The sequence below is a fragment of the Physella acuta genome, unplaced genomic scaffold (assembly GCF_028476545.2).
Source record: "Physella acuta isolate Inbredline_101_S28 unplaced genomic scaffold, ASM2847654v3 ptg000770l, whole genome shotgun sequence".
NCBI classification, from domain to species: Eukaryota; Metazoa; Mollusca; class Gastropoda; family Physidae; genus Physella; species Physella acuta.
Window position 1 is genome coordinate 33873 of NW_026732288.1, and position 10603 is coordinate 44475.

The following is a 10603-nucleotide window of genomic DNA, read 5'->3' on the forward strand; positions in this document are numbered from 1 at the left end:
GAGTAACTTGTCCTCGCGTTGAGTTGTGAGCGAATTTAACGGCATTCTCTGACCTCCATTTAGGCAATATCCGGTGCTCCCTCACCCCAACACGTGTTGACGTCATCTTAAAATCTATGATAAAATCTTTATAATTTGTTGCAGCGAAATCTGCCTGCTAGACAAGTTTGGGTAAAATAATTGAAATAAAATGTGTTTCAACTCCAAGTGATCTTCTACGCAAATGATTGCATTTTGATACAATAATATAGATTTGCTGATTATGAACTAGGCTGTTTGAAGATATAGGCCTATATTCCCCCCCCCCCCATATAAGAGATGCCTGGAAGAAACTCTGCAGGCCTACGCTACATCGCAGGAGCCAGGGGCGGATTAAGCTTGGGCGGGGCCCCGGGCTGAAACTTTTTGGGGGCCCCTGATATATATATATATATATATATATATATATATATATATATATATATATATATATATATATATATATATATATATATATATATATATATATATATCCTAATCAGCATACTATTCAAGATATTAATGGATTATTTATTATAACTTATAGGAACATTCGACACCGATATTTACAAAACTGCTAATTCTAAAAAGCTGCCAATTGTATTCATGAGCGGTAAATTGGATACAGACATCTAACCTTCTTCTTCTTCTCTTCTTCTTAGTTCTTAATTTTAGTGTTGGAAGGGATACCCTCCAACACAATTAAGTATACGTGTCAACTGGTTATGCGTCATTGAGACCATTGACTCCGATTTCAGCCTGCTTTTCTTTTTTAAGTCGTCTCTCCTAGAAGAGTTGCTGTCCCCAGCTAACAAGCATAATCTGCCCTAGGGTTTGAACTCGAGACATTTCGGTTAAGCATCCACGAGCTTTACCGATTCAACCATGCTGATCCCAGACATCTAACCAATATGTACTCATTTTAGCATGATTATTTGTTGCCCCCACCCACTACCATCAAACACACACACTAACAAAATACAGAGAGGCGAGATCCATCCGCTAATGTTGGTGGGGGAAGTAAAGCCTGGTGAGAGCCTACGGATGAATTAGCGACCAACATGTAGTGTTTCAAACCAACATCTTCGTGAGACTGATTTTGTCCACAGTTTGCCATTTAGTTGGAGTTCACTACGTCGAGGCCTGCCTGGCTATTCGTGTCACGATAGTTATTGAACTGTCATTCAATAATTTATATTGGGCACGAGAAAGCTGGAAATGCAGACTAACATTGAACAAATATAAATATCCATGAGAATATTATGTCGTTATAGAGCAGACGATAAAGACTTTTGGCACGTGTTTGCTTGCAGATGCAAAAAGAAAAAAGATAATTTTAAACCACTCTATGTAGGAAATTATTAATAACATAGAGATGTTAAACTAGTAAAGTTTCCCTTTCAAACCTGACGGTCTATGGGGCAAGTGAAGTAGAGTTCACTTGTTTCTGTGACCTCGGCATATGAAGAGATAGTGTGGTCAGCACTACGCCCAGCCGCCTTTACTTTCCCTAACGTGAGTTAGGTGCCTATCAGAGTTGGACGGTCTACGAGGTTAAACTAGGACCAACTAAAACAGTAAGCACGGCATAAGCGTAAAAAAAAAAACCCACACCTCCATCCTCTTAGGTGTCATCCATTTATGATGTCAACAAAAAGTTGGATTTCCACAGGCGTCCATTTAAAGAACGTCATCCCTGGCCTGTAAACCCGATATTAACGTTCACTAAAAGTAAAGGCCCATAAATGTTTTTAAAAGTTTAAATCATAGAGTGTTCACACCCGATTCATGTCATTTATGTGTCAGAATTCGACCGCTGTTTGTAACTCTAAAGTTAACCCAATTTATTGTCATAAGCAAACGCTGTCCGGGCTGGTATTTATACTAAAGTGTGTGCTCGAGTTTGATATTTTGATCACACATTGAAATAAACTTGTGATTAAATATTAAAACATTGGCTTTTATAGTAAAAAAAAGTTTTAAAAATCACTTTAAATGGAAATTTACTATGACTATGATTGAAAAGGGAAATTAGGGGGCCCCTAAAAATCGGGGGCCCCTGGCTGCAGCCCCCTCAGCACCCCCCTTAATCCGCCACTGGCAGGAGCCCGTGGACATTTAAAAGACTGAGGCGGGGGGTCCTTACCAGAGGCGTAGCGACCCTTCCCTGCGCCCGGGGACAAACTTTTCGATTTGCACCCTTCCTGCCCCTCAAGATTTCGATTTGCACCCCACCCCCCTCAAGATTTCGATTTCGATTTGCACCCCACCCCCCACTCAAACTTTCAATTTGCACCCCCCTCAACCTTTCAATTTATTTTTCCAACCCATTTTGGCGCCCCCTAAGGCGATAGTGTTATATAGCGATAGTGGGTGCGTCAGACATCAAAAGTAGGGGAAATAATTGACACTTTTTAATATAACTCTGTATAGTATTTAATTGTGTCTTGCTAATAGTTTTTATTAAAGAGTATACTTTAACAATGCTATATAAAAATTATTGTTTGCTATTTATTATACAAAATATTTTTTTATTATAAAACTAAATATATTTTTGATATATTTTATAATTTTAAAACGTGACGTAATTTTACAGAAACTAAATTGATATCACGCACTGTCCTCAGCGATATAGATTGATAGGCTCGTTATGAAAACTTTTTAGCGCAATTTCCATTCTGGAGAATTGCGTTTATTAACTCGTCATTTCTGGGAATGGATGGATGAATGAATGTATGGATGAATGTGTGTCCGGGCTTTAAGTCGTATCTCCTCCTCAACGGAGCAATATCGATGACTAGTTCCAAAAGCAATTATGTTAAGCAAGTTACGAGAATGAACATAGGCCATAAAAATTACAGGTTTCTTTCATGGATTTCCCGGAAAAGCCAAAAAACCTTTTAAAAAAGCAGTTTTTGGCCCATATCTCGGCAACCAGACCACTTAGCGACTTGAAACATGTACCAATCGATTCCTGCCATAATTTAGAACAATATTGCCGAAGAAAGTTTTCAAAAATATCCTTTCGTTCGGTCACAAAAATTTTTTTTGAATTAATTAAAATTTGGACCGAATTAGTAGGCATTTTTTCCAACCACACCACACGCGTCATCACGTTCAATAGCTGCGCCATCACGTTCAATGGCTGCGTCATCACGTTCAGTAGCTAGGCGCGCAATGGTTTTTAGTCATGTAACTCTATTGTAAATAAAACATGTAAAATACTGAAAAAAATTAATAAAAAACGTTTTAATAACTAACCAATGGTTTTACTAACCCTGCTCTTGATTTACGCTACGACAGAGCTATTTTTAGATAACATAAGGAAATTGCGCTTAAATTGTCACAAGACTTTTTAATTACCTTGTTTTGATTACCAGATAATTTCCTACGCTATATCATTATTTAAAAAAAAAATATCATTATTTTAAACATGAGCAGACGCCAGACACCTAGTGAATTTTTGAACCAAATCAGAGGGCGACCTGTTGTTGTTAAGTTGAACTCTGGAGTAGATTACAGAGGGGTCTTGTCCTGTCTGGATGGTTATATGAATATTGCCCCTGAACAAACAGAAGAATATGTAAATGGCCAATTAAAAAACAAATATGGAGATGCTTTTATTCGTGGAAACAATGTTTTGTACATAAGTACACAAAAAAGAAGATAAACAAGGTAATTAAAAAGTCTAGTGACAATTTTAGCGCAATTTCCTTATGTTATCTAAAAATAGCTCTGTCGTAGCGTAAATCAAGAGCAGGGTTAGTAAAACCATTGGTTAGTTATTAAAACGTTTTTTATTAATTTTTTTCAGTATTTTACATGTTTTATTTACAATAGAGTTACATGACTAAAAACCATTGCGCGCCTAGCTACTGAACGTGATGACGCAGCCATTGAACGTGATGGCGCAGCTATTGAACGTGATGACGCGTGTGGTGTGGTTGGAAAAAATGCCTACTAATTCGGTCCAAATTTTAATTAATTCAAAAAAAAATTTTGTGACCGAACGAAAGGATATTTTTGAAAACTTTCTTCGGCAATATTGTTCTAAATTATGGCAGGAATCGATTGGTACATGTTTCAAGTCGCTTAGTGGTCTGGTTGCCGAGATATGGGCCAAAAACTGCATTTTTCGAGGTTTTTTGGCTTTTCCGGGAAATCCATGAAAGAAACCCGTAATTTTTATGGCCTATGTTCATCCTCGTAACTTGCTTAACATAATTGCTTTTGGAACTAGTCATCGATATTGCTTCGTTGAGGAGGAGATACGACTTAAAGCCCGGACACACATTCATCCATACATTCATACATCCATTCATTCATCCATCCATTCCCAGAAATGACGAGTTAATAAACGCAATTCTCCAGAATGGAAATTGCGCTAAAAATTATTCTTTCAAGATTTTAGGAGCATATATTTGCTTTTCAATTGAGGTAATTGAGTAAAAATAATTACTGTGGTTACTGTGGTTATACTTGGAATAAAAAACATGAACAAAAAAAAAAAAAAAAAAAAACAGTATGATGATGGTTTATTCTTATTGTACTCAACATATCTCTCAGACTGCCAATAATATTTAAATACTGTAATAGATTGAAATAATTGTGAGGTCAAGGGAACTCACTCTTCTGTATTAGTTATATTTATAATATTGTTATCTTGAGTGATGTCCCTTGTGTACTTCCTTCCGTCCTCTCTGGTGTTACCATCGTGATGTAGTTAGACCCATTAAACGTGTTATATACAACCACAGGCTTCTGTCGTCAATCTATTATAACTGGCGACGAAGGATAAACATCTACTAGAAAGAGCACCTACTTACGCAAAAAAGAGGTTTGCTAGAGCTTATTAGCTAATTATTTCTAGAATTATGGCGCTGTATGGCCAAATAAATCAATTTGATGCGAATGATGAAATCATTCAAGATTACCTAGAGAGGTTAAGCTTTTACCTAGAAGCTAACGACGTGACGATAGAAGCCAAAAAGAGAGCTGTTTTGTTAACAGTCATAGGGCCTCAACAATTTAGGCTACTAAAAGACTTATGCGCACCAGCTAGTCTAACTACCAAGAGCTTTAACGAGCTGAGCAAATTGCTAACAGACCACCATGCGCCTACCCCATCAAAGTTTCTATGTCGAGCTAGATTTGACAGTAGAACTCGTCAACCAAACGAGTCAATATCAGAATATGTTGCTGCTTTACGTCATTTAAGTAGATTCTGTGAATTTGGAGAAACGCTGTCTGACAGACTATGTGAAAAGTTTGTGACAGGTGTAAACAGCCCTGATATTCAAAGAAAGTTGCTGCTCGAGTCAGATCTAAAATTGGAAAAAGCAATACAACTTGCAACTTCATTCCAGCAGTCATCTGATGCGGCGAGATCTTTAGCACCTTCAGAGATCCATGCAGTAAACAGCAGGTTAGTCAATAAACATCAACCCCAACAGAGCATTCCAACTTATGCTAAACAGCCTGCTCGTTCAAATCCTAGATCTAAATCTAGTAATAATTATCAAAAATGTCATCGATGCAAAGGTCCCCATGCATCTCATCGGTGCAAGTTCAAGTCTGCAACTTGTTATAAGTGCAGTAAGCAAGGTCACATTGCCAAGGCCTGCTTTGCAAAGTCTTCGTCTGTTGCTAAATCTAGCCAGTCAAGACAGTACCGCAACCAAAGGCAGCACTATGTTAACTCTCACCAAGACTACCTAACCCAACCAATGAACCACTCTACCAGTGAAAATGCTCAAACTGATTCGCAGCCGGATTTCAACCTGTTCTCTGTGAAATCAATAAGTCATGCTCCCATCAATGTACCAGTTTATATCAACGGTAAGAGCATCAGCTTCCAACTTGACACTGGAGCATCTCTAACAGTCATAACAAAGAAAGATTTTGACGCTGTCACAGGAGGATCAGTGTCTCTACAGCCATGTCACAAGTGTCTAACAACATACACTGGTGACAATGTTCCGGTAATAGGAGAGTGTATGGTTCATGTAAGTTATAATGGTCAAAGTGTTAAACTTCCTCTTCTTGTGGTTGAAGGAAATGGACCGCCATTACTAGGTAGGAACTGGTTAAGTGATCTTAAGTTAAATTGGGAGAGTATTTGTTCATTGAAGAATGTAAAAGAATCTAGTCTTACTTCACTAGATAAAGTTATATCTGAAAATAAATGTGTTTTTGGTAACTCAGGTTTACTAAATGATAGAACAGTGAAGTTAAGCATTAAAGATACAAATCCAAGATACTGCAAAGCTAGAGTTCCACCTTATGCAATGAGGAATAAAATTGAAAATGAGCTAAGTAGATTGGAATCTAATGGCATCATAAAGAAGGTAGACTATTCCGATTGGGCAACGCCCATTGTGCCAGTGTTAAAGAAGGATGGTTCTATAAGAATTTGTGGAGATTATAAAACTACACTGAATAAGCAAATAGAGCTAAATAGGTACCCTATACCTAACATTGAGGAAATTTCTTTGAATTTGGCAGGAGGAGACAAATTCACTGAATTAGACTTTAGTCATGCTTACACTCAACTAGAACTGCATCCAGATTCAAAAGTCTATACGACAATAAACACACATAAAGGACTCTACCAATATGAAAGACTATGTTTTGGCATATCATCTAGCCCTGGAATTTTCCAAGCTGTCATGGACAGTATTTTTAAGGACATTCCAAATGTTTGTGTGTACTTTGACAATGTGTACATAACTGGTAAGAATGACACTGAACATCTTAAAACACTTGATAAAGTATTGAAAATTGTTGGTGAAAAAGGTTTAAAGATAAACAAAGATAAATGTCAATTCATGTTGACAGAAATTAGTTTTCTTGGTTATATATTGAGCAAACAAGGCATCAGACCTCAACCTGAGAAAACAAAAGCCTTTAAAGAAGCACCCAAACCTGAAAATACCCAACAACTAAGAGCTTTTTTGGGCTTAATAAATTACTATGCAAAGTTCATAGGAAATCTGTCTGGTAAACTATCACCACTGTACAAGCTGCTACAGAAAAATGCAACTTGGCACTGGGGTAAACAACAAGATACTGCTTTTAATACAGCAAAAGAGGCTTTGTCTGCTGACACCTTACTAACTCACTATGACCCAGGGAAAAGACTTGTATTGACATGTGATGCTTCACCAGATGGTGTAGGAGCAGTCTTGTCCCACATGGATGAGAAGGGTGACAGACCCATTGCTTTTGCCAGTAGATCTTTGAACCAGGCTGAGAAAAATTATTCTCAGTTAGATAGGGAAGGCTTAGGCATCATTTTTGGTGTTAAGAAATTTCATAAGTTTCTGTTTGGTAGGAAGTTCACCATCTTTACAGATCATAAACCATTGCTAGGTTTATTTGGAGAAAACAAAACCCTACCTGAGCATGCCTCACCAAGAATTCAAAGATGGGCTATCACACTAACTGCATACAATTATAAATTGAAATACAAACCTGGATCTGAGAATAGTGCAGATAGTCTTAGTAGATTACCTTTAAAAAAACCAAAGCCTGAGCTATGTACCAGAAGATGTATTTGTTCTCTTCACTATCATGGATAACTCCAATATAAATGTGAATGATATTAAAAGAGAAACACAAAAAGATGAGTGCTTAATAAAAGTATATGAGCACTGTATGAATGGTTGGCCTGAAGAGTCTGTGAATGATGACTTAAGGCCATATAAAATAAGAAATTAAAACCCTTTGTGAAGATAATATAAAAGATGGAGAAGATGCAGTCCATTATCAGTCAGAGTTGCCTAAACAAAGTACTTGTAACTTAATAAATGATTATGGTGATATGGCAATTTTAAATACATTAGTAAGAAGGAATGTGATCATCAAACAACTTTGCTAACATCATTAATACTTTCAGATGCCAATTCAAAAATAGTTCCATTAAATCATGACAAAACATTCATTGAAAGAGAATTTGGTGTTAATGAGAATGTGTATCTAAGAAACTATGGGAGAAAGGAAAAATGGATACCAGGTCAAATTGTTCAATGTACAGGACCTGTGCCTTATAAAGTTAAAAATAACTTGTGCAGATAATAAGTGTGAATCTGTCAATCCCACCAAGTCTGATCAGTTCACACCAACTCAGTTTGTTCCACAACCAAGTTCTGTTGATATGAGTGAACCAAGTTGTCTAGAGTCAGAAAATGTAAATTCTGGAGTTAATAATTTAAATCCTAGACCTCCTGAGATAGAGAATCCAGATGGTCAGAATCTTGAGTCACCAAATCAGAAGCCACTGAGAAGGTCAAGCAGGACAATCAAAGTCCCAAATAAGTTAGACCTATGATTCTAAAGGTCAAAAGGACTTTGACATTATTGTTTTGTATTTTGATTATGTTGTAGCATATTGTGCATTGTTTGTAAGGATGTAATCTACCATAGTGTTCATGTTACAATATAATTGGTGATTTTAGGATACTATCAATTGTTCTATTGAGAGATGTGTTATTGTGTTCTAAGGGTAAAGGGATGTAATAGATTGAAATAATTGTGAGGTCAAGGGAACTCACTCTTCTGTATTAGTTATATTTATAATATTGTTATCTTGAGTGATGTCCCTTGTGTACTTCCTTCCGTCCTCTCTGGTGTTACCATCGTGATGTAGTTAGACCCATTAAACGTGTTATATACAACCACAGGCTTCTGTCGTCAATCTATTATAAATACTACTTTTCTTTACTTCTAAATTCATTTCAGCTCCACTTATAAGCCCATAATCAATCATCATACCCCCCTCCCTTACCAATAAGAAAGCCAAGAGAAAACACGGGAAACAAAAACAAAAAACCCAAATCGTCGAAACACCATTTAATTATATATTTGCCTTTTCAGGTTTAGAAATAAAATTGTAATTAGACATTTTGTTTTATGTATATGTAAACCATCTTAAATGAATGAAAGTACATGTCAGAAAGAAGTATTGTAAATCTGTATCAGTCCTCACAAGTCGCTGATGAAAACTGTAATACTAAAGCGAACATGGCAAGGTAAACTGACGCTGCCAGTTATTTAAAAAATAGTGTCCAAAATGTATCAATTATTTCAATTGATCGATTTACTCAAGCCGCTCGTAAGGGGGAAGTGCTTGGACTTTGCCCACCTTAATTACTCGGTTGATAAGCCACTGCTACATTGTCACATTTATTCTATCACCTTTATGTAAGGTTTTAAAGTAAACAATTTCTTTCTAATCTGGAACAATTTTATCTTCCCCCCCCCCCCCCCCCCCCCACACACACACATATACCTTTCAGCTATATAATTTACTTGATCTCATAGCAAGGTCCATATTTGAGTGCTTATTATTACATGCGCTGAATGTTAGACTGGTGAGGCTCATTTGATCATTTGATTATGTAATGATAGTGAACTGAATGGTCATTAGATATTTGATGATGTTAGATTGATGAGGGTCATTAGATGATGTTAGATTGATGAGGGTCATTAGATGATGTTAGATTGATGAGGGTCATTAGATGATGTTAGATTGATGAGAGTCATTAGATGATGTTATATTGATGAGGGTCATTAGATGATGTTAGATTGATGAGAGTCATTCGATGTAGTTTGAGACTTCACTAGTTACAAAAGAGCATTTGATTCTGCTCTATTGCTGTGTTAAAATTGGCTGCGGCAGGTCAAATTACTTGTGCGTGAATTAACACACACGTCAGTTTATGTTTTCTCTTTAGTGACCTTTACAACTGTTGTTTCATTCATGACAAGCGCAGTGTTTCTTTCAGTCATTTATCCGGTTGGTAGTGGGGGATGGGCGTTCTGTCCACTCCTCCTCTCTCATCTCCGCGGAAAGAAAAGGAAAAAGATAAACACGCCCCCCCCCCTCCGTACTCGTTATATGTACTCTCCTTAGAGGAAAAATGTCTGAAAGAAACCATGGACACGCGGCAACCAAGGATTCATTTGTCTGGAGCATATATGACGGGAACTATTTTGTCGGAAGCCAATATGTCGCGAGCCAATATATCGGGAGTTTATTTGTCGGGAGCACATTACATGTGAGCCAATATGTCGTTGCCGAGGCCCTTTTGTCGGTGGTATTTTGACTGGGTTGTTTATCGGTATACCAATATAATAATAAAACTTACAATATGATCTGTCGTGCGGGTCACGGCTGCAGGTGCCAGTTAAGCCAACGAATACAAAATGTGACTAGGGCCTACGAATACTTTAAAACGGCGCCTGTACTCTAACCATTGTCCACCCACTCCCGATGAAAAATGTCTAAAAGAAACCCTAGTGGGGGTGGTACTTTGAGATTTCATTTGGGGAGGGGTACGATGCCTTTCTGTGACGTGTGATAGGGGAGGTGGTAAAATCCCCTTCAAAACAGAGTCGTCATTTCCGTACAACCAGTTAACACTGTCACAGTACGATCCTGCTTGAAAACGACTTTTTCGCAGTATGGCGCTAAAAAATTGTCTTCTGCCCAGTGGTAGTCCCAGACTTTATGTACGCCGCAAAATGTCTAGTTAATTTGGCCATAGCTTTAACACTAAACAGTACGACTATGATTCATATATAA